Source organism: Aedes albopictus, chromosome 2 (genome assembly GCF_035046485.1).
Source record: "Aedes albopictus strain Foshan chromosome 2, AalbF5, whole genome shotgun sequence".
Classification (NCBI taxonomy): domain Eukaryota; kingdom Metazoa; phylum Arthropoda; class Insecta; order Diptera; family Culicidae; genus Aedes; species Aedes albopictus.
Window position 1 is genome coordinate 70987555 of NC_085137.1, and position 25817 is coordinate 71013371.

The 25817-nt window shown below is 39.4% G+C and overlaps 1 protein-coding gene and 1 long non-coding RNA gene across 3 annotated transcripts in view; both read right to left on the bottom strand.

The window, feature by feature from the left end:
- The window catches only part of LOC134287629 (uncharacterized), an 87611-nt gene extending 83173 nt beyond the window's left edge, over window positions 1-4438 (bottom strand). The window contains exon 1 of the long non-coding RNA XR_009997418.1: window positions 4177-4438. This is a non-coding gene — a long non-coding RNA (uncharacterized LOC134287629). The remainder of the gene's footprint in view (window positions 1-4176) is intronic.
- Window positions 1-25817, bottom strand: part of LOC109423958 (aryl hydrocarbon receptor nuclear translocator homolog) — a 747249-nt gene that overhangs the window by 655193 nt on the left and 66239 nt on the right. The window lies entirely within an intron of this gene.

Consider the following 25817-nt stretch of genomic DNA (forward strand, 5'->3'; position numbering starts at 1 on the left):
CTTGAGGTATTCCTGGAATAGCACCAAGAAAAAAATCCTAAAGGGACTTCAGAAAGAATATATTGAAGAATCTCTGAAAGGATTCCTAAAGAATCTCGAGATAATTTCTGAAATAATCCCTGAAGAAAGGATTAAATAACTCCCAAGAGAAGTATATGATGTAACCCCAGGATAATCTTCTGAATACAATCTCTTGAGGAATTACTGAAATAATAAATGGAGCAATCTCTGATGAAGCATGTGAAGTAATCGCTAGAACTCCTCTTCAATCTATTTTCTACATGAATTGATTTTTAAAGGAAAATCTGGAGGAATATCTGAACAATTGCAGGGATATCTTGAGGATTTCTAGATGAATTCCTGAAAAAAATCTTGAAGGAAATTCTTTAGGAGTTTCTGGAAGAATATTTGAAGGTACTCATAAAAAATGTTCCTGCAATAATTTCACAAAAGTCGTAAAAATATTCCACTCAGGAATGATGTCCTCATTACTTTTAACAGTATTTTTGAGGAATTTTTAGAGGAATTTAAGAAGTCATGTCTAAGCAGCTCCTTGGTCCCTTGGTCCTAGATCCACAAACTTACTGGTCCATGGATTGATGTTTTCCTCTATCTAGAATGAAAACTACAAAATATTTAAGAGCAGCCAAATTTTCACATACATGATTTTTAAATTATGGTAACCACGGTTTCATCCAAAGAATCTTTCAAAATTCTGTAGCGGAAATTCTCGTAAGGATTATTTTCATTGAAATCCTTGATTTCCTTTCGTTCAAACCTTACGCACAAGGTAAGGCAATAATTATACTTTGGGTATAGAAAACAAATAATTCTGTTTTGACAGATGCAATTCACGAAAATAAATATTAAAAAAAATAAATCACGCCGATTACGCCACGAGTGCCGCCGCATCGTCGCCGAGGGCATCGAGAATACTTTCCGGAATCCCGTACAGCTGCGGCCGTGGGTCCCCGTATGCTGGGCAGGCACAGACGATGTGCTCAGCAGAGTTGTTAACTCCGCAAATTTCACAGGTCCGGTGGAATGGACCACCTCCGAAGTCATGGGACATCCTGGTGTGCCTAGTTCGCAGTCTAGAAATGATGATCTGATTCTTCATGGACTTGAGGTCAGTCCACGTCCACGGATCCACGCTTCTCTTTATTTTCTTCAAATACGCTCTGCTAGGCTGAATCCATTCCCTCTGTCCAGCATCATGTAATATTGAGCGAATCCAGCGTTTGGCGTCGATTGATGGTACTGTACGAGTGTAGCGACAGTCGGAGGCGCAGTGCCCTGGGACCCAGAGAAATATCACACCAGGTGGGGCGCATTGCGCATTTAATTATTCGCTGAATCCATGAATTTAAACTTGGACCCACGCCAGTTGCGATTTCCGGACCAGTGGGACTTGGCGATTGGTGGTAGTGTGACACCGGAAATGTTCTGGAGTAGACTGTTAGCCATTTCTAGTAGGTAGGCTCTGGCATTTCCTGCGGTATTCTCTGCTATAGCGACAGCCTTACAGCAGAGGGCCGCAACTATTCGATAGCGGGAGAGCAGAAGGCCTGCTTCGACACAAGCGGTGTCCGCCGGCATGGAAGGTAGAAGACCAGAGATTATTCTTTAGTACCAGTTGTACATCGGCGAGAATGTTCTGATCAAGGTATCAATGGACAAGCTGGTAATCTCCAGACCATACAGTAAACGGCTGTCGACGGTGGCGGCGGCTACGCGGAAACGAAGTTTCCGTCCGATTGTTGCTCCGGTGGGAACTGGAAAGCGGTTTTATTATATTAAGGCGGCTCTGGCAGCTAGTCTTGACGCCGTCGAAGTGTGGTTTGAAGGTTAGACTGCGATCGATAGTAATCCCTAGGATCCTAACAGTTTGGTGTAACGGAATCGGCAGGTTGTTTATACTGCTGGGTGGTCATTTTACCCGATGACCGAAGTTGCAAATGTGGCAGCGAACCTAGCAGCGAACACTCTTTGCAGCGAACACTCTTTGCAGCGAACACTCTTTGCAGCTAACATAGTAAAACCTACAGACGCAGCCCATTTGGCTACCCTGGTAACGGCTGTCTGTGCCTTCCTGCGAGCGGCGAGGATGATGGGGCCAGACACGACAATGACGATGTCATCGGCGTACACGAAGATTTGGAAGCTATTTGGAAGGTCCTCGAAGACACCATTCATCAAGATGAGAAATAACGAGATTACAGATCCTTGTGGAAAGCCAGTTTCCTATCTGAAGGACTCCGATTTGCTGCCCCCTATTATGACTCTAAAGGTACGATCATTTAAATAGTTTTTAATGAATTGGAGAATGCAACCAGCGAGGCCCCAGCGTACTAATTTACAGATAATTGAAGGCGTCCAAGTTCTGTTGAACGCCTTCGAGATATCCAAGGAAATGATCTCGTTATGGTGGCAAAAGCTTATAGCTTTCTGTAAAGTTTTCCCTAGGGCAGCAAAATACGTGTTGATTCCGTACCCTGATCTGAAGGAGTGTTGACGATGATCGAGGAACCTATGTGCTTGCAGATAATGTGTTAACCGCCTATTGAACATGCGTTCGGCTACCTTCAAAAGGCAACACGTGAGGGAGATGGGCCGAAAACCGGATGGGCAACGTCGCCGCGTAGAGTAGTAAATTCGACCATGTATTTCGGACTGGAGGTTTGTAACGAAGCACAGACTATTTTGTTGTACTCTGTCTAATTAGCAAGATCGTATACCCAGCCAGGACGCCTCGTCGTGGCAGGTGCTTCAGTTGCCACCGAGATTTGTAACGGGTGGTGGTTGCTACCGTGTAGATCCGAGTTACGAATCCAAAAAAAAGGGTTGGGTTTCGGACCGACTGACGACGGAAACATCAATCGCGGTTGAGTGAGGTCCGCTGAAATACGTTGGCGATCCATCGTTGAAGATGGTTAGATCACCAGCCTCGAAGGCCTCAAAAAGTGTCGTCCCCTTGTGGTCAGAATGCTTTCCGTCCCAAGCTGGGTTGCGTGAGTTGAAATCACCAAGGATCATTCTCGGCTCTGGGATTTGATTGAGTAAACTTTCTAGCTCACTATGAAGATTCGGTATAGCCCCGCATGGCTATACCGTTATGCTTGAACTACTAATGCTGCAAACTATGTACTTGACTGTTTTTGTAGAGCGAAAATCTTATTATAAGTGGGATGTTAAATATGCATTGAAACTGTATTTGAAAACTATCACATTAGCCTCGCAACTTCATAAGTAGCATAAAATTACAAAAAAAAAGATGTTTTTGAAAAATATGATTTTTTTTTCTTTTTTCTGTAGTGCGATTAGAGTCTTCTATGGATAGTGTAACCATCCAAGGACTCGTTTCCGGTGACCGTAATTGGTTACGAAGCGTGAATGCTTGGAGGCGCAGACTGGACATCTTTCGGAGATTATAGGAAATTTTGTGTGACAAGGCGCTTGAATCACGAAGAGTGTCAATGGTAGAGTTTCTTTTTACAAAAAGCTCAGTATCCAATGACAGACATGCATTTCGACCTTAACATATTTTTCTTGACGTAGCGTTCCAACGGGAGCAAAGTCTACTTTTCAGCTTATAGACTGTTTCAGAAATTATAAATACACTAACGATTAACTGCCATTTCAATTTGAGCATAATATCCAAAAAAGTTTCTTCTAGCTCTTATAGTAAACATGCTAACGAAGCAAATAATACCAATTTTGTTGATGTTTCTGGTAAAAGTTAAAAAATAGGGCTCTGTAAACTAAATGATTAAAATTTAAAGTTGCACAAAGTGGTAAAAAAATGTAGCATAGTAGAAAAAAAAAATCTCACAGATAAAATATTTAATTTCCAAACACAATAAAAATGGCTGTATCTTTTATTATCGATATTTCTCGATTGGTAAGAGTAATTTTTACTGGAATATTTGATCAAGAACCACCATTACGGGCCTTCTCAATACAATTTTTTTTTGTTTCAAATTTCTCAACAACACCAGTAGCAACAAACGTTAAGCAAACGAATGTCTTAATTACTGCTTACTGCATTCGTTTTTATGGTATGACAAGCTTTGCCATCTGAAGGATCGGATGAGCTGAAAAAATAAGTTTGTTTAGATTAAATGCGTTCAGGAAAGCTAAGAAACTGTGTGGTAGTTCTTATGTTCCGTAGAAAACCTTAAAAAATAAGAAACTTGATCTCCGAAAAAATGTTGTGGGAATGCCTTTATCGATTTTTCCCAAATTTTAATCAAGGCATTACTTAGACAACTTGTTGCGAAAGCGAATGTGATAAAAATTTAGATAATTTTTGGTATTTAGTTATAAATAATGTTGAAATCATTAAAAAACACCTTTGTGCAAATGCAAATATGAAAAATTAAGTTATTTGTTAGAAAACTCGACTGTTCTTTAAAATATCAAGACAATTGAAAGGAAATATAAAAATATGGAGTGCAATATGCTATACTCTGAAACAAGTTGGTAAAACAGTTCATTTAATTGAATAAACAAAGTGTATTTATAATTTCTGAAACAGTCTATAGTGTATCATGAGCACTCCCATTCTCTTTGAAACCATCATAACCCTGCGCTCTGTGTCTCGATGACATTCAAGTAAACGTCAACACTCAGAGAAATGTTTTTGATAAATCCAGCAAGTTTGTAGGTTTCCCTTAATGTTTGATACCAAAGTCTAAAATCGATTGGAAACAATGGAATCTAACATTTTCACTGTTTTCACGAATAAAAAGAAATTTAAGAAAAATGTTTTCATCACACCAACGAACGTCAGCACAGTGTCCTTGAAATTCTCCGTTTTTCTTCTTCTTGGCTAATGTTCCAAAATGCCTGCTTCTCCGCTTAGTGTTTTACAACACTTCCATAATTATTTATAGAGAGCTTCATAGGAAGAATGACCACTTTGCATGCGTATATCATGTGACAAGCACGAAGATACTCTTTCCCCAAGGAAGTCAAGAAAATTTCCATTATGAAAAGTTCCTGGACCATCCGGAAATCGAAACCGTCATCCTCACCATGGTATTGTTGAATCCCTGCGCGATTACCGCCTCGGCTATGTGGCCCCTTAGAAATACTCCGTTACTTTGTACGAATTCTTTATCTACTTTCCCGTGTAATAAAGATTGAATTCCTTCAGAGCTTACTGCTGCTGCATAATGGGGTATCATCATTCAGTTTCCCTTCTTCCTGTGAACAAAAGAAACCCAAGAAAGCATAAAACGCTTACAGAGTACTCAACCGCCACCACCCGGTTCCATCCATCCACCCATTTCACACCAAAACCACCATCCATCTGAATCCTTTTTCGAAGACAATGACGACGACGAGGACTCGGAAAGCGACGAGAACTTCTACGGCGACGGTGTAAAGTAGAACACACTCTCGAGTGAAGTGAACCACCCCCGCCAGCCGTCGGTCCCAAACTGACTAGACTGCTGGCAGTCAGTGTCCTGCTCCGAAATCCTTCCCCGAAAACAACACACCTGGAAGCGGCGATCATCCGTCGTCGTCGTTGTCTGTTGGAGCGAGCTCTCGCCGCTCGAACTCCCGTCCAACACCACCCACGCGCATCCGACGACAAACAACAAATTCGCTTCGTTACTCCACTGCTGGAACTGCCGTCGCCGCGACACAAGGACGGAGACCGGGGTCTCAAGCAACAAAATATGTATTTTTTGTTTGCAATTCCAATAATAATAATCGCACATTTTCTCCTCCACTGAAGAAGGGACGGGAGAGTTCTCACCGTGAGAGTGCGAATTTCGAAAGGGGGAGTAAGAGTTACTTCGATTCTTGTAAACGGAACCATCGCGAGCAGCAAGCGATCTAAAAAGGACATGCGCCGTGAGTTGATGGTGAGGTTATAACTCGAGTGTCCTTAGCGCGGGATTTTGAGTGTTTCTGCAACCCCCGAAGGGGTGTAACTTGTTGTCACCGATGACGCGACGGTGGTGGCGAGCCGGTTCAGTAACTGAGGCACCAACACTGCGACATCAAGTGGGATTGTCTGTGTGCGGAAGTGACAACGCATGCCGCCGTGTCCACCCCGTACCAACCACATACCAACAATAGGTAATGTACCGCTGGCACCGCTGAACTGAGTTATCCTTCTTGGTGCGTGAATGGAACGAAACGAAAAGACACAATGCGCCATATGGTTATCATTTCGCTTTGATCGTCATCATCATCAACGTTGATGTCGGAGGGTTTACATTTCGTGAGAGGAAGAAACGTCAGATATGAGAAAGGATAAATGTACACACACATTAATGTGGGTGTTGTGAGGTGCCATGGACGTATTTAGGAATTAATAAATTAGATCTCCACCAAAATTATTAGGACCTCGTAACCGATTGATGCTGAAATGTAGATCGATCAGTTACAAACTGCAAAACAACCAATGGACGCCAAAGCACAGGAAATCATGGATCGAACGGATATGCGGAGGTTGTATGCTGCCGTTAGTAGTACACGACACACAAAACTGCGCCGGTGTCCGCCATGTGCAATCATTGCACTGCAATGATCGGACAGAAAATTTGTTGACAGACAAAATAGTGTTAGCAGCAAGATTGAAGGAGCACTTCTAAGATTGTTCTTAAGATAACAACGAACACCGAGAAAAATTTCTACTCAGTGGCTGAGTTGGTTTTACTTAGAAATCGAAAAATCCTTGTTTTCTTACGCAGTTTCAGCTAAAATTTTAATAGAAACTGAGTAAGAAATCAAAGGATTTTTCGATTTCTGAGTAAGGCTAACTCAGTCACTGAGCAGAAATATTTTTCGGTGAAGGCCTGGGTGTTCACAGGAACATGATGAGAGTCATGCAGTGGAACCATCAACACTGTAGGAGGTTGAGAAGTAACTATTGACTATCTAACGCGCAATTAATAAGCGCAAGTAGTGCTTTTCTTAAATAGTAGTTTTACGCACCCTAGACTAGTGAATCATAAAGGAATTTCATCAGAGATTCCTCCAGCAGTTCCTGCAAGGATTCATACAGGAATTTGTCTAACAATTCCTTTGAGGATTTTCTCTTGAAGTTCTTTGAGGTATTTCTGCTGGTGCTCCTTGGGGATTTCTACAGGAACTCCTCAGAGATTCCTGCAGGTGCTCCGTGGGGAATTTCTCCAAGAATTCTTTGTGCGATTTTTCCCGGAGTTCCTAGAAGGATTTATTCATTCACTTCTTCGTGCATCCGATTCCAGAAATTCCTTCAGTGATTCTTCGGGGATTCCTTTGAGAATTTCTTCTTAAATTCCTCCAGAAAATGCTTCTAAAAAGACAATTACACCGTCTTCGGCCAGAGGTTGCACAGACTGAACATTACTAACATTAGACAACGGACAACACATATAACACCCTGTGTCAGAAATATCCGTTTGAAGAACAGTTTTCCCCGACTGGAGTAGGAATCGAACCCACACTCCCGAGGCTTACGAGACACCTAAACGACTGACGCCACTAACCGCTCGGTCACGAAGCCCAGGGATTGTCCTGAAAATTTCTGAGAAATTTCTCTTGGACTTGCTGGAGAGATTTATCCTGGAACTCCTGCAGGAATTTATTCTCAAATTCCTTCAGGGATTTCTCCAAAAACTACATTGGGGATCTGCTGGAGCTTAATGGATTTACGAAGGAAATGTTCCATGATTTTTAGAAAGAGCTAGGAACTCTTTCAGAGATTTCTCCAGAAACTTCTCTAGATATTTCTGCAGGAACTCATCAGAGATTCCTGCAGGATTTTTTCCTAGATTTCTTTGTATGATATTTCCTAAAATTCTTTGCGGAATTTCTTCGTGAGCTTCTTCAGGGATTACTCCAGGAACTCTTTTTTGATTCCTCTACGAATTTATTCTAAGATTTTCCTAAAAAACTTTGAAAGACTTGTCCAGGAATTGATAGAGATATTCCTCCAGAAACTCGATCAAGAATTTCTCCATGAGCTCTTTCAGAGATTTCTCAAGGCTCTTCTTCCGGGAATTCTACAGGAACTCGTCTATGATTTTTTCAGGAACTATTTTAGGGATACTTCAAGGAATACCTTCAGAAATTTCTCAAAGAACTCCTTAATGAATTTCAGAAGGAACTAGGAATAACTTCAGAGATTTCTCCAGGAACTCTTCCAGGAAGGGTTCCTGCATTTCTTTTTATTTGTGAATTATACCTATGGTTAATTCTTCACAAGGTATTCCTGCAGGAACTTCTCCTAGAATTCATTGGTAGATATTTTCATAGAATACTATGAGCTTCTTCATAAACTCCTCCAGGATTTCCTTCGGTGATTTCTCTAGGGGTTTCTTCGGATATCCCTCAAGGAACTATTTTTTTATATACTCTTCGAATTTATTCAATGATTTTCCTGGAAATATTTGAAGGACTTCTCATGCAGTTGATGGGTAAATTTCTCAAGGAACTCCAAGATCTCCTTCAGGGATTTCTCTTCAGGGATTCCTACAGGAACATCTCCTAGAATTCTTTGTGAGATTTTTTCTAGAATTCTTTGAGGGATTTCTTCACAAAGTTCTTCAGGTATTGCTTCAGGAAATCCTCCAGTGATTTCTCCAGGGTATCTTCGGGGATCCCTCTAGGAACTTCTTCTTGATATCTTCCACAAAATTATTCAATGCTTTTCTTGAAAATCTTTGAGCGACTTTTTCTGGAATTGATGGAGATATTTCTCCGGAAACTTTATCAAGGATATCTCCATTTACTCCTTCTGGGGTTAGTCCAAGAACTCCTTTATGGAGAAGAGTTCCTGGTCTTCTGGGGATTCTTCAAGGAGTTTCTTCAGAAATTTCTCCAGGAACTCCTCCAATAATTTCTTTTCAAATTCCTTCAGTAATTTCTCCAAGAACTACTTCAGAGAATTTCTCCAGGAGTTCCTTCATGGATATCTAAAGGAACCAGGCACTCCTTCAGAGATTTCTCCAGCGATTCCTCCAGAAACTCCTTCAGGGGATTCTACAGGATCTCCTTTATGGATTTCTCCAGGAACTCTTTTAAGGATTCTTCAAGGAGTTCCTTCAGAAACTCTATCAGGAATTTCTTCTCGAATTTCTTCAGGTATTTCTCCAAAAACTTCTTTGAGAGAGTTCCCCAGGAGCTACTTCATGGATTTCTGAAGGAATTTTATGATTTTTTGAAGGAACTAGGATCTCCTTCAGAGATTTCTCCAGAAACATCTCCAGGAACTCCTCGGGGCTTCCTGCAAGAATTACACCTAGAATTCTTTGTGGGATTTTTCCCAAAAAAAAAAAATGCAGGATTTCTTCATAAACTCCTCAAGGGGTTGCTACGGGAGCTCCTTCAGTGATTTTTCCAGGGATCTTTCGGGGATTCCTCTAGGAACTCCTTGAATTCCTGCACAAATTAATTCAACGATTCTCCTGGAAATCTTTGACGGACTTCTTCTGGAATTGATGGAGATATTTCTCCAGAAACTCCATCAAGGATTTCTCTGTGATCTCCTTCAGGGAATTGTCCAGGAACTTTTTTAATGAATTCTACAGGATCTCTTCCATGGATTTTTCCAGGAACTCTTCTAGGGATTTCTCAAATCATTCCTTCAGATATTTATCCAGGAACTCTTCCAGGAATTTCTCCATGAACTATTCAGGAATTCCTCTCAGAATTCCTTCAGGAATTTCTCCGTGATTTTAATGAGAATTTTGAAGAATATCTTGGGGAATTTCTTCTTAAACTCTTTCAGCGATACCTACAGAACCTCCTTCAGTGATTTATCCAGAAATTATTTCAGGGATTCCTCCAGGAATTTCACCTTAAATTCCTCTAGGAATTTCTACAGATTTTTTCCTGGTATTCCTAGAGAAAATTTTCCTTCAAGGGTTCCTTTAAGATAAGAACTGCTTCATGTAATTGTTTTCTAATTTCCTCGGGGACTTTTTCAAGAGACCGTTGAGGGACTCCTTCCACGACTTCTTAACTTGGTTTTTACCAGGTTTTTATTTTCAAGAATTCCTCATGAAGTTTCTACCTGGATTTTTTCGTAATTTTTTTTCAGGAGTTCTTCCAGGAATTTCTTCAGAGTTTTCTCCAGGACTACTTTCAAGGATTTTTTTCAAAAATTCCTCTAAAAGTTTCATTAGGAATTCCTCCAGCAGTTCTTTCATGAATTCCTCCAGGACTTTCTGCAAAAATTCCTTAAGAGATTTCTCCCGGGAATTCATCTTGGGATTTCTCCTGGGACGCCAATAGGGATTTTCCCCAGAATGCATAGCAGAGTTTTTTTTCCTGGAATTCCTTGATAGTTTGTTTCATAAACTTGTTCAGGGAATCCTCTAGGAACCTTTTTCGGTGATTTCTGTAGGAATTCATTCAGAAATTTTGCCTGGATTCCTCCAGGAATTTCTTCAGGATTTTTCCTGGAATACATTGAGGGATTTCTCCTGGAATTGTGGGCGTGATTTCTTCAGGAATTTCTTCAAGAGTTTCTTCGATGATTCGTGGATTTCTGCATGAAGTTTTTCGGGGACTTCTCCAGGAATTTCTCCTTGAAATCTCTCAGTAATGTCAGATTTCCCTTGGCGTTCGTTCAAGGGTTCCTATCACTAGCGTGCACAGGGGGGGGCAAGGGGGGGGCACTTGCCCCCCCTTCTATAAAAAAATCTATGCACCATTTTTTGCAATTCTTGCACCTTACCACGCAATGTTAAGAATCATTGAGCTATGGTGCACCATTGACACATACAATTTCTTAGTATCTCATGCACAACCATGATGTTCTCAAAATCATCTAGGCTAAACTCACGCACCATCTTCTAACTAACTAACTAATGCCGACATCACCACATTTGAAAAACATGCACCATTTTGGCATTTTGTATTCCAAAACTGTATTCCATGTACGTGAACCATGGTGACTTCGGCACCACATTGAATTCTGAGCACCATTTTTGCAATTCGTGCACCTAGCCATACAAAATAACGAGTATCACTGAATAACAGTGACGATTAATACAGCACACTAACATCATGCACCTTCTTCAAAACTTTCAATGCACCATCATGATGTCCACAGAATGATCTAGATATCCACGCATTATGATGATCGCATGAAATGTCTTTTTATCAGTTAGATATCTAATACCTCATACTGATATGCACCATCATGAAATTTCATGCACCATTACAGCTCTTCAAGCACCATTTCAGCGCTTATCATATTATCTAGGCATCTAAAGCATCACACAAAATACATTTTTTGTATGCTATGCACCATTTTTCCAATTCGTGCACCTAAGCATAAGCTTTGAAAAACGGTGACAACTAATGCATCATCTAGTATCATGCACCTTCTTCAAAGCTTTCCAACCACCATTTTGGCATTCACTATATCATCTAGGCATCTTATGCACCATTATGATGTGGTTCACAAGTGAATTTGATACACCATTTTGGCATTTCGCATACAAAATAGCATTCCTTGTACCTGGACTATGTTGATTTCTGTGCCGCATTGAGTTTCCCGCACCATGTTTGCAATTCGTGCTAGGTGGAATTTGTTGAGTATAATTGAATCATGGTAAAACTAATGCACCATACAAACATCATGTAGCTCCTTTGCATTCCATGTACCACCACGCTGATCACATAAATATCTAAGCACCATCTCACGCGTCATCTAAGCATTTAATTCACATTTGAATTTAATAAGCTCCATTTTGCCATATCATGCACCCAATTGTATTCCATGTACCTGTTGACTTCCGCACCACATTAAATTCTATGCATCATTTTTGCAATTCTTAATTTTAGATCTAACCACCCAATGTTGAGAATCATTAAATCATGGTGGCAACAAATGCACCCCTGATACATACAATTTCTTAGTGTCTCATGCACAACCGTGATGTTCTCACAATCATTTTTAGGCTAATCTCACGCACCATCTTTTAACTAATCAGTGATGTGAGCACCATATTCGAATAACATGCACCATTTTGGCATTTCGTTTTCCAAAACTGTAATCCATGTACGTGAACCATGGTGACTTTGGCACTACATTGAATTCCAAGCACCATTTTTGCAATTCGTGCACCTAGCCATACACAATGTCGAGTGTCGCTGAATAACGGTGACAACTAATACAGCACACTAACATCATGTACCTTGTTCAAAGCATCCACAGAATGATCTAGGTATCCACGCATTATGCTGATCTCATGCACTATCTTTGAATCAACTAGGAATCTAATGCATCATACTGATATGCACCATCATTAAATTTCATGCACCATCAAAGCTTTCCAAGCACCATTTCAGCGTTTATTATATCATCTAGGCATCTGATGCACCATTATGTTGTAAGCATCACATAAAAAACTTTTATTTTGTATTCTATGCACCATTTTTGCAATTCGTGCACCTAACCATGCAACATGTTGATAATCTTTGAATAACGGAGACAACTAATGTAGCTCACAAGCATCATACGCCTTCTTCCAAGCCTTCCATGCACCATTTTGGCATTCATTATACCATCTAGGTATCTTATGTACCATTATGATGTGGTTTACATTTGAATTTGATGCACCATTTTGGCATTCATTATACCATCTAGGTATCTTATGCACCATTATGATGTGGTTTGCATTTGAATTTGATGCACCATTTTGCTATTTCGCATACAAAATAGTATTCCACGTACCTGGAACATGTTGATTTCTGTGCCACATTGAGTTTCCTGCACCTTTGCACGAATTGCAAGTGCACCTTAATATGAAACATGACGAGTATAACAGAATCATGGTGAAGCTAATGCACCATACAGACATCATGCACCACCATGATGTTCACAGAATCATCTAGGCAACATTTCACGCACCATCTTTGAATCAAATATGTATCTAATTGCGAAATAAGGCACCATCGTTAAATTTCATGCATTACTAAAGCATTTAATGCGTAATCGCGGCGTTCACTATATCATCTAAGCATCTATTGCACCATTATTATTGTATGTAGCTTCGTACATCGAAATAGCATTTCTTGTACGATGTCAACTCTAATGCATCATACTGACATCAAGCACCATCTTTGAATGACATGCTCCATATCAGCATTCAATGCACCATACCAATGAACTCAGTGTTATCAGAAGATCCTATACACTACGGTGGCATCATGCACCTTTATTGCCGCACGCAATTTAATGTTCACGCAGCACCAACATTTTTATGTTTACACCATCTCCAAATCTCATGTTTTATCTTAGCATTCTATAAATCAAATTGCAATTACTTGCCACGCATGCATTATCTCGACGTTCCCTTGACCATTAAGGTATGTAATGAACCATACTCACATCACACACCTTTTTAAAATTCTATACACCTTCTTGGTATTCATTGTATCATCCACAATTGAATTTATTCATGGAGGCATTCTAGGAGAAATCCCTGGAGAAATTTCAGGGGGAATCCTTGAAGGACTTTCTGGAGGAATCCCTGAAGACATTACAAAAGAAGTACTTGAAAAAATTCTTGAAAAAAGCTCTCAAAAACTGGAAGAGGAGTAGAATTTGCAGGAGGAGCTACTAAAGGAATTACTGGAAAAATTATTGAAAGGAATTCTCTGGAGGCATTCCTAAAGGAATCCTTGAAGAATTTGCTGGGGGAATCCGTAGAGGAATTCGTGAAACAATTCATATAGGAATTTGTGGAGAAATATTTCGAAAAACTCTTGGACAAATTTCTCGAAGAGTTCCAGCAAGGGCTCATTGACGAACCCCTGGAAGATTTCTGGAGGCGTTCCTGGAAGAAACCCTGGAGGAATTCCTGGAAGAATTTCTGGAGGAATCTCTGAAGGCATTCCTGAAGGAACCCTTGGAAGAATGCCTGGAGGAACTTCTGGAAGAATGTCCGGAGGAATTTCTGCAGGAATCCCTGAGGAAATTTCTGGAGAGACATTTAGAGGAGTTTCTAAGAATTCCTGGAGGAAGCTATGAGAAATTCCTGGTGAAATCCCTGATGAAATACCTGGAGGAATTTCTGAAGGAATACGTGAAGGAATTACAGGATGAAACACCGGAGGGGTAACAGAAGGAATCCATGAAGGAATCCATGAAAAAATCCATGGAGGAATTCCAGGATGATTTCCTGAAGGATTTTTTGGAAAATTTCCTGCATGAATTTGTGGAAGAATTACTCGAGGAATTCAATGACGAATCCTTGCAGAAATTACTGGAGAAATCTCTGGAGGAATTTGTGGAGCAATTTCTGGAGGAATCAGTGGAAGCATTCCTGAAGGAATTTTTGGAAGAATCCGTGAAAAATTTCTTGGAGGAATTTCTGGAGGCATTCTTTCAAGAATTATTGGAAGAATTTCTGGAGGATTTTCAGGAGGAGTACTTGGCTGAATCCCTGGAGACATTCATAGAGGAAATCATAGAGAAAGCTTTGGAAAATTCCTGGAAAAATCCCTGCTGTAATCCTAGGAGGAATTCCTGAAGGAATCCGTAAAGGAATTCAAGGATGAATCCCTGGAGAATTACTACTTCTGCAAGAATCCCTAGAGGTTTTTCTGGAGAAATCCTTTAAAAATGTAGGAATTCCTGGAAGAATTTCTGGAGAATTTCCTGAAGGAATTCTTTGAAAAATTTCTGGAAAAATATTTGCGGCTTCCTGGAAGGATTACCCAACTAACATTTTTGATGATTAAGAGTTTAAGCGAGCTGTCTTCCAAGAGCGTTTGTAGGGTAACGAACTCCTCGAGCAAAAGAATTCCTAGAGGGATTTTTGAGGAATATCTGAAGAAATTCATTGAAGAATCCCTGGAGGAATTCCTGATGAAATTCCTGGAGAAATTCCTGGCAAAATCTATGGAGGAATACCTGAAGAAGTTTTTCGAGGAATTCCTGGAACAGTTCCAGGAGAAGTTTTTTTCTGGAGAAATTCATGTCATGTACTGATTTATCGACCGTATTCTATAATTAACTTGATGATTTTGTGGCTATATCGGTCTCTTTCTACTCATAAGTATAAGGGAGTAGAGATCAAAGTGGATAATGAAATGATAGATATGATAGAACTCGCTAGGTAGCGAACTAGTGTGAAAATTGTATAGAAGGTGAAATTAGGCAAGTAGGCCATGTATTGAACGAATACATCGAATGCGTGAAACTTCTGCCGTGCGACCTGTGCTTTTAAACAGATCGGCTTGGTTGGCAGTCGGGTGCCTGAAACTTTTGCCAGTCTAGGTAAGGTGGTATGAACTACCAACCAAGCCGATCTGTTTAAAAGCACAGGTCGCACGGCAGAAGTTTCACGCATTCGATGTATTCGTTCAATACATGGCCTACTTGCCTAATTTCACCTTCTATCCAATTTTCACACTTGTTCGCTACCTAGCGAAATCTATCATATCTATCATTTCATTATCCACTTTGATCTCTACTCCCTTATACTTATGAGTAGAAAGAGACCGATATAGCCACAAAATCATCAAGTTGAGAAATTCATGGATAAATTCTTGTAGGAATACCTAGAGGAATTCTTGCAGGAATCCATGAAGAATTTTTTAGATGATTTTCTGGAGCAATTAAAAGAGAAATATTTATAGTTGTCCCAGGAGAAATTTCTGGAGATTCCTTGAAAAATTCCAGGAAAAAAATCCTGAAAAAAATGTCTGTAGAAATCCCTGGAGAAATTTGTCGAGGAATTCCTGGAAGAGTTCCGGGAGAAATTTCTTCAGGATTTTCTGGAGAAATCCGAGCAGGAATTCCTATAGGAGTCCTTGCAGAAATCCCTGGAGGAATCTCTGTAGAAATTCCCGGAGGTATTCAAGATGAAATTAACGAATGAATTTTAGAAGTAATAATGGAGGAATTCCTGGAGCAATTTCCGAAAGAATTCTTTGAGGTATTTTTTGCGAAACATTCCTGGAGAAATTCCTGGAAGATTTTATTGAGGAATCTTTGGAGAAATTCCTGGAGGAATCCATGTTTGCATTCCGGGAGGTATTTCTGGATAAATTCCTGAAGATTTTTTTGGTGGAATATCTAGAGAAATTCCTGGATGAATTCTTTAAGGAATTTCTGGACAAATATTTAAGGCTTCCTGGAGGAATTTCTAGAGGAACTCTTCGAGGAATTGTGAAGGATTTTTTTAAGTAATTTCTGAAGAAACTCGTGGATAGACTCCTGGATGAATTCCCGAAGAAATTCCTGGAGGAATCCATGGAGAAATCCCTAAAGAAATTCCTTGAGAAATACCCAGAAAAGTTCCGGGAAAAATCCCTGCTGTAATCCTAGGAGGGATTCCTAAAGGAATCTGTGAAGGAATTCAAGGATGAATCCCTGGAGAATTCATAGAGAAATTTCTGGAAGAATCCTTAAATTCTTGAAAAATGAAGGAATCCCTGGAAAAATTTCTGCAGGATTTCCTGAAGGAATTTTTTGAAAAAAAATCTGGAAAAATATTTGCGGCTTCCTGGAGGAATAAGGAACTCCTCGAGCAATTTCTGAAAGATTTCCTAGAGAGATTTTTGAGGAATATCTGAAGAAATTCATTGATGGAATTCCTGGCGAAATTCATGGAGGAATCCCTGGAGAAATTCTTCGAAGAATTCCTAGAGGAATTCCTGGAACAGTTCCAGGAGATTTTTTTTTCTGGAGAAATCCGTGGATAAACTCTTGGAGGAATACCTAGAGGAATTCTTGGGGGTATCCATGAAGATTTTTTTTTGAGAATTTTCTGGAGCAAAAACTAAGGAATTTATTTTATAGTTGTCACAGGACAAATTTCTGGAGAGATTCATGGAAAAATTCCAGATATGAAAATTCTGCAGAAATCCCTGGAAAAAATTCTCGAGGAATTCCTGGAAGAGTTCCGGGAGAAATTTTTTCAGGATTTTCTGGAGAAATCCGAGCAGGAATTCCTTAAGGTATCCTTGATGAAAATCATGGAGGAATCCCTGTAGAAATTCAAGATGGAATTACTGAAGAAATTTTTGAAGGAATGAATGGAGGAATTCCCGAAGGAATTCTTTGAGGTATTTTTTTGCGAAACATTCCTGGAGGAATTCCCGGAGAAGTTCCTGGATGATTTTCTTCAGGAATCTCTGGAGAAATTTCTGGAAGAATCCATGTTTGCATTCCGGGAGGTATTTCTGTATAAATTCCTTCAGAATTTTTTGGAGGAATTCATTTATGAATTCTTAGAGGAATAACTAGAAATTCCTGGATGAATTCTTTAAGGCATTTCTGGACAAATATTTAAAGCTTCCTGGAGGAATGTCTAGAGTAGCTCCTCAAGTAATTAATAAAGGATTTTTTTAGCAATTTCTGAAGAAACTCATGGATGAATTCCCGAAGAAATTTCGGAGGAATCCATGGAGAAATCTCTGGAGAAATTCCTAGAGAAATTCCCGGAAAAGATCCGGGAAATATTCTTTTAGGATTTTCTGGAGGAATTAGTCGAGGAATTGCTGAAAGAACCCCTGGAGACAATATTGGAGGAATTCTGGCAGAAATTCTTAGAGAATTTTCTGTAGGAATTCCGGCAGCAATCCCTGGGGGTATTTCATGAGGATTCCATGGAAGTATCCCCGGAGGAATTCTTAGAAGAGTTCTGGGAGAAATTGATTGAGGATTATGTGGAGGATTCCGTGAAGGATTTCCTGGAAAAACCCCTGGGTGAATGTCTTGAGAAATTTCTGGTGGAATCCATGGAGGAAGGAATTTCTGAAGGAGTTCCTGAAAAAAATCCTTGAGAAATTCCTGGAGGAATCCATGGAGGTATCCCTGACGGAATTCTTGGAAGGGTTCCGGGAGACATTCCTTTAAGATTCTCTGGAGGAATTCTAACAGAAATTCCTAGAGGATTTTCTGGAGAAATTCCTGGAGGTATTTCTGGATGAATTTTTGAAGAAATTCATGAATAAATCGTTGAAGGAATGAATCCCTGAAGAAGTCCTTGAGAATTTCCTGTAGAATTTCCTGGAGGAATCCATTGAAGAATTGCTCGAGAAATTCCAGGAGGAAATCCTGGAAGAGTTCCGGTAGAAATTCCTTTAGGATTTTCTGGAGGAATCTGTAGAGCAATTCCTTGAAGAATCCCTGGAGGAAATATTGAAGAAATTCTGGCAGACATTCCTAGAGGATTTTCTCTACAAGAAATTTCATGAGGAATCTCTGGAGGAATTCCTGGGGGTTATTCTGGACGAATTCCTGAAGGTAATTCTGAAGAAATTTCTGGAGTATTTACTGGAGGAATTCCTGGAGGAATTATTTGGGGAAATTCTGGAGAAATATATGAGGCTTCATGGAGAAATTTCTGAAGGAACTCCTCGAGAAATTTCTGAAGGAATTTCTGGAGGAATTTCTGCAGGATTTTTTAAAATAATTTCTGAAGAGATTTTTTAACGACCCTGCAGGAACTCCTTGAGAAACTCCAAGAAAAAGTTCTGGAGGAATTCTTTGAGGAATGCAAGGAGAAATCCCTGTAGTTTTGGTGAAAATTCCCGGAGGATTTTTTTGGAGGAATCCCTGGAGGAGTTCCTGGTAGAATTCCTGGCGCTCTTCCTTAAGAAATTTCTGAAAGAATTCCCGGAGGAATTTTTGCGGAATTTCTGAAGAAATTCATGGATGAATCCTCGGAGGAATTTCTGAAGAAATGCTTTGAGAATTTCCTGGAGGAATCCATGGGGGAATTTTACGAGGAACTCTAGGAGGAATTCCTGGAAGAGTTCCGTTAAAAATTCATCTAGGATTATCTGGAGGAATGATCAGGATCGAGGATCAATTCTTAGAGAAATCCCTAGGAGAAAAATTGTAGGAATTCTGACAGTCATTCCTAAAAGAAAATTTCAAGAGTATTCTCTGGAGAAATTATTGGAGTATTTACCAGAGGAATTATTTGAGGAATTTCTGGTGAAATATATGAGGCTTCCTGGAAAATTAATGGAGGAATGTCTGAAGAAACTTCTCGAGGAATTTCTGAAGGAATATCTGGAGGAATTTCTGAAGACATTCATTATTGCATCCCTGGAGGAATTCCGGAAGAAATTTCAGGAAAAAATCCTGGAGAAATTCCTAGGGGATTCCGTGGAGGATTCCCTCGTGGAATTTCTCGCGGAATCATTCGAGGAACTCCTGGAGGAATTCCTGGAAGAGTTTCGGGTGAAATTACTTTAGGATTTTCTGGTGGAGTTCACGGATGAATTTCGGGGAGAAATCCCTGGAGGCATCTCGGAGAAATTTCTGGATGAATGTCTGAAAGAACTACTCGAGCAAATTCTGAAGGAATACCTGGAGGAATTTTTTGAGGAATTTCTGAAGAAATTTATGAATGAAATCCTGCATGAATTCTTGGATAAATTGCTGGAAAAAATCCTGAAGAAATTCCTGAAGGAATCCGTGGAGGATTTCCTGGACAAATTTCTTGTGGAATTCCCCGAGAAATTCTTGGAAGGGTTCCGGGAGACATTCTTGGGGAACTCAGGCAGAAATTCCTAGAGGAGTTGCTTAAGGAATTTCAGGAGTTCTTCCTCGACAAATTTCTGAAAGGATTCCTGGTGGAATTTCTGGAGGATTTTTTGTGGAATTTCTGAAAAAAAAATCATGGGTGGATCCCTGGAGGAATTCCTGATGAAATTGTTTGATAATTTCCTGGAGGAATCCATGGAAGAATCCTTGGAGAAATTTCTTGAGGAATACCTGGAAGAATTCCGTGAGAAATTCCTTTAGCATGTTATGGAGGCATCCGTGGAGGAAATATTGGGGAAATTCTGACAGGCAGACATTCAGGATTTTTCCTAGAAAAATGTCAGGAGGGATCTTTGGAGGAATTTTAGGAGTATTTACTGGAGGAATTCCTGGAGGATTTCTTTAAGTAATTTCTGGAGAAATATATGAGGCTTCCTGAGGAAATGTCTGAAAGAACTCCTCGAGGAATTCCTAAAGGAAACTACTGAAGAAATTTCTGAAAAAAAAATCTAAAGAAATTCCTGGAAGAGTTTTGGAAGAAATTACTTTAAGATTTTCTGCAGGAATCCGTGGAGGAATTCCTGGAAGAAATCACTAGTTGCAACTCCAATTATAGCATCACTAATTGTCCAGGATCAAAATTCTTTCACAACGATAATATTTTTTTTCTATAATTGATAATTTTCTCGATATTCTCCATTTTATTTGAAACGTTTATAAAATTTTATAAGAGTCGAGATAATGACTTCATATCAAAGTTTCGTAATGCCTTGAAATCATCACCATCCGAAGCTTTCTCCAGAATCTCATTATGAAGTACTTGGCGATGTTAGCACCACCACCATATTGCGTGTAACACCATAATTCTATTTTGCACCATGATCATACATATATTGCACCATTATTATGGTGCCCCCCCCTAAGCAAGAACCCTGCGCACGCTAGTGGTTCCTATAAATGTTTTGTTTTCAGCGATTCCTCCATGAATACCTTCAGGGATTTTTCCTGATATTCTTCGAGGAATTTTTCCTGAAATTGGTGGAGTTTTCTTACAGGAACTCCAGTAAGGATTCCATTCAGGGATATTCTTCCAAGAATTTATTTTTGAAATTCATCAGCAATTTCCTCTGGAATTCATTCAGTGTTTCTTCAATGATACCTTCAGAAAATCCGACAGAGGTTTCTCCAGAATTCACTCAGGGATTCCTGTAGATGTTTCTTCAGGGATTTCTACGGTTTCAGGAACTCCTCCGGGAATTCTTTCAACCTTCCGACAGTCGCAACGTTAGCTACTACCTGCAGCACCACGCTAATGCGGAGTACTAAAAGCGAGATTTTTTCAACGTGTTGTACAAAATACAACAGCGCGATCGCTCGAGGGTTAAATATTCCTTCAGGAATTCATTCTGGGCTTCCTTATAAAGCTGATTCAGCCATTCCTCCTGAAATTTATTTTGTGACTTCATCCAGGAATTCTAACGTGGTTACTCCTGAAGTTCCTTCAGTGATTCCTCCATAAGTTTTTCCAGGGTTTCTTTTCTTCAGGGATTCTCCCAGGAGTTCCATTGATGATTCCTCCAAGAGTTTTTCCAAAACTTCCCTCCAGTACTCCTTTAGAGATGGCTTCAGCTTCTTCGGAATGTTCTACGATATTTACTTCGGGACTTCCCAGCATGACTATAACATTCAACCTTTGACAGATCCATCTCGTTTGCATTGCGCAGAAACAAACTCCAACGCATACGAAAACGCTTTTCGATTTTCTTCAAAAGATTATTGTACAGCTTCTCTACAAGCGTTCGTCATGAAATTTGTTCAGTGATTCCACCTGAAGTATCGTGAAGTTTGCGATTCCTCCAGGAGTTCCTCATCTGGTTTCTCCTGAAATTCCGTCAGTGAGATTCCTCCAGGAATTCCTTCAAGGAGTCTTCCAGGAGTCCCTTGCAGAAATTCATACAGAAGCATTTTTTACAGGAGATTCTTCAGAGATTTCTTCAGGAGTTCCTTCAAGGATCATGTCTCACGGTGTCAACATTTTGATTATTATCGAACATTCATGTACCTCGGATTTTTCTTCGAAAATGATTAGTATTTGGGCTATACATTCATAATCGGAAAACTAGAAAATATTTCACCGGCGAAAATTTTTCCATACATTTTGTATGGGACGTTTTTTGAACTTAAATAGTAATTATTGATTTTTAGTATGGAAAATAGCTAAAAACTCATCTAACTCAAATTTTCCCCGATAGAATATTTTCAAATTTCGCATTTATAAATTATAGCCGAAATTCTAACATTCTTTGAAGAAAAATTCGAGGTACATGAAAGTTCGATTATAATCAAAATTTTGACACCGTGTGTCTCCTGGAGTACACTCAGGGATTCCTCAAGGAGTCTCTTCAGGAGAGACGAACCAGCCAAGGGCTGAAAGTCTCTTAAATAAAGACAAATCAATCAATCAATGTCTTCAAGGATTCCTGCAGCAGTTTTTGCAATGCGCAGAAACAAACTTCGACGCAAACGGAAACTATATATCCGTGTAAACAGATTTTTTTTTGCACAATATTATCATCCAGCTACACAGCTTCCTCTTCCGTAAATAGCATTTGTTCAGAATTATCTAGAGCATGCGTCAGTACCTCCCAGATAACCCCTTCGTACGTATAATGAAGTATATGTCCATGTTGTACGTACTTTTATGCAGTAAAGTTACATCGCATAAGATGCAGTAAAAGTGCCTTATGCGTAAAAAGGTGGAGACGCTATTCGTTCATTGACGAAACAATAATAACGCTATATGACTTGAAGCGATATCTTCTGTGATGCACGATGTGTACTATTGCGACGTAATATAGCATCTTATGCGACTTTATAGTGGCACATTCTACAGTGACGTTACAACGTTTTTACGCCTTTTCTGTCATATTTTCCACTATAGCTCGTAAATTCGACCGTAAACCCTCAACTATTTTTACATATTCAGATTCCTTGTAAAATTTCCAAAAAGTATGATCAGTTCAACAGCTAGTTTTCATTGGGGATTAGTAGTGTGACGTTACAGCGTTGCAACGTCACACTATTCATTCTCATTTTTAACATACAGGGGATGGCCAAAATGTTTGGGATAGGCAACTTTTTTTTCTCTCACAAAAAAGTTCAACATGCTATAACTTTTCATGGAGCGCATCAAAAAACCTCAAATTTTGACTGTTTGTCAACCTATTATATGTGCATCATTGGTACAAATTTGGGCTCGATTGATTAATCTTTCGCAAAGTTAGAACCGCTCGGGTAAAACACTATTTTTCAGACAACTCATTTTTGAGCTGTCATATCTCGGAAACCAGTGAACCGAATTGAATGAAATTTTGAACGTACACTAACAATATCTCAATGCTTCACAAACTATCAAAACATAGGTACTTTTCAAAGGCGGAAAAAAGTGATCATGGATTGACACTTTTTGGATTTTTCTCGAAAAAATGTAATTTTTTCACATCAATGTCAATAAATTTTAGTGTTGATATCCAAAGATTTTCCACTTCTGTTCTCAAATTATCTCTAAACAGATACAGTGTCGGACAAAACAATAAGACCACCAGCCATTTTTCATACAAAATAGCCAAGTTCGACGATGTGATGCTCGGTTTCTAGTGGATCGATTTGGCTAAAATTTTGGCAGTCGCCATGGAGTTACGTGAATTTCGATATGTATTTAGTTGATTCAGTTCTGTTCACTGCATCAAAAGTTACTGATATACGAAACGACAAAATAATAGGACCATTTTCAGATTGCCATGATCAAAGGATATATGAGATTATCTGATACTTTATGATTGATAAACAAGTACTAACATTAAGGATGCCATTTAAATTTGGGGACATTTTTATTTATTTGACCACAAATAACCATCATGAAAATCTGGTGTTAGAATTTTGTCGCACCGTATATCTGTAACTTTGGAAGTAGTGAACAGAACTTAATCAATTTGATACAAATCAAAATTTCAGTAATTTAAAGTCGGCTGTCAAAATTTCAGCCAAATCGGTTTACTAGAAACCGAGTACCACATCGTCAAACTTGGCCATTTTGTATGAAATAGGACCGGTGGTCTTATTGTTTTGTCCGACACTGTATATTAGAGCCTATTTAGATTGAAGGAAGAGCACTTTGAATAATTTTTGTGTGGTATTGTAAATTTGACTTATTTTCCTCTATATGGGTAAAAATTTCAACCCGGTATAACTTAATTCGCCGTGAGAAAATATAACATTTTATAACGTCGTATTAAGTATCAATATATTGTTGATAAACGATTGAAAATTTATTCAATTCGGTTCACTGGTTTCCGAGATATGACAGTTCAAAAATGAGTTGTCTAAAAAATAGTGTTTTACCGGAACGGTTCTAACTTTGCGAAATAATAATCAATCGAGCTCAAATTTGTACCAATGATGCACATATAATAGGTTGAGAAACAGTCAAAATTTGAGACTTTTTGATGTACTCTATGAAAAGTTACTGCATGTTGAATTTTTTGTGGGAGAAAAAAAAGTTGCCTATCCCAAACATTTTGGCCATCCCCTGTACTTTCCCAATGAAAACTAACTGTTTAACTGAGCATACTTATTGGAAATTTTACAAGAAATCCGAATATGTAAAAATAGTTGAGGGTTTACGGTCGAATTTACGAGCTATAGTGGAAAATATGACAGAAAAGGCGTCAAAACGTTGTAACGTCACGGTAGAATGTGTTTTATATTTAAAAAAAACAGTTTTTGTCACCATGATGTCAACATAAACGATATTAGCTTATGCGCACACTATAGTATATGCACACTATAGCGAGTTTAGGTATTTTACTTTTATGCGATATCATTCGTACACCAATGCGAGTTAATCCGACATAACAAGAAAAGTTCCAAGCGAAGTCGTATAAGCATCGCAGTACGCAATTATGCGAATTCAATTAACACATTGCGAGTTTTGTCCAGGGAAAACAATTTTCGCGCTGAACTTATAAATATATTCACCTAGAAATTACATAAAAAAAAGGTCACAAAGCAATAAATCTAAAACTTATTTGCTTTAAAGACGCGGCCATAAAACTCAAACCTTTAACATACGTTTGCAAAGACCTTCTTGAAATTTCCTATTTTTCTCTGTTTGCCCCATAGTTAAACCAACCCCTTCCTAGAAAAGGTTAAATAAACGCACGTGTTCCGTCACTGTATTTCAAGAATACCAGTTCCAGCAATAGCCAACCGATAGTTGTGGTCACCAGAAAGAAAGCAGAAGCTCTCACGCTGAATAAATTAATTAACTTATAATCAAAATAGCAGACACTGACGTCTGCATATGTATAATGACGTAGCAGTAAGTAACATCATGGTCGGTAGGCGAAATGAAAATACACTAATACAAATAATAGCCTCGAACAACGAAGAAACGAAACAAGCCTAAATGAGAAACGCACTCCAACGCTTGGACGTTCCACTACATACCGTTTTCGTCGTCGTCGTCCGTAAGGATATCACACTCGGCAGCCGGTTGTTGGCCACAGTCAGTGAATGAAATGAAACCAACCGAAAGGAAGGATATAATCAAACCGAAAGGAAAACATATATCACCGCGTCGGTAATGAAACCGAGCGAGTGGCCGAAACAGCATTCAGTGAAGAAAGCCTTCCCATGACGACAACCACGGTCTCCGCGCGTAGTTCACACATAGCCCACAGAAGAAAAGCATAAGGTACCAAGCAACCGTCCAACCAACGGAGAAGATGTTCTTGATTTTCGATAGAGTTAAACAAAGAAAACGAAACAAGTGAAGCAAACACGTTTCTTAGATCGACCGGAGCTTTAATTTGTCTTCATATATGTATGTACGTTGCGGGCGGGGGACATTGGCTTCTTTCCGAAGAAAACGGAACAAAGAAAAGCTGGGGTTCTACGAATTGTTCCATTATTGTGCCGTGAAAAAGATGTCGAAGATATTCAAATTGAATTACCTAACGTAATGGCCCGGAGTCCAGCCAGAGTACGCTCCATTTAAATCACACGCACTCGGAGTCGACCCGGAGTGTAAAAGAGTACTAGATTTTTATTGTCACACAGTAATTCATGTTTATTCAACTCCCACCACCGCCGGACCAACCGAGTCCACTAGTCCGTCCAGACACATCGCACCCAAAACTACCGTTAGTGCCGCTACGACTTTGACGACTTCGACGCGGGTTTCGACCAAGCCGAGAGAGACCTAACCAGGTGAATACGTGATTAAAATAAAGTGGCAAACTGTTGCCCATCGTTTGCCCTTGCCGTTGTGTGATTACTCCCGCTTCAG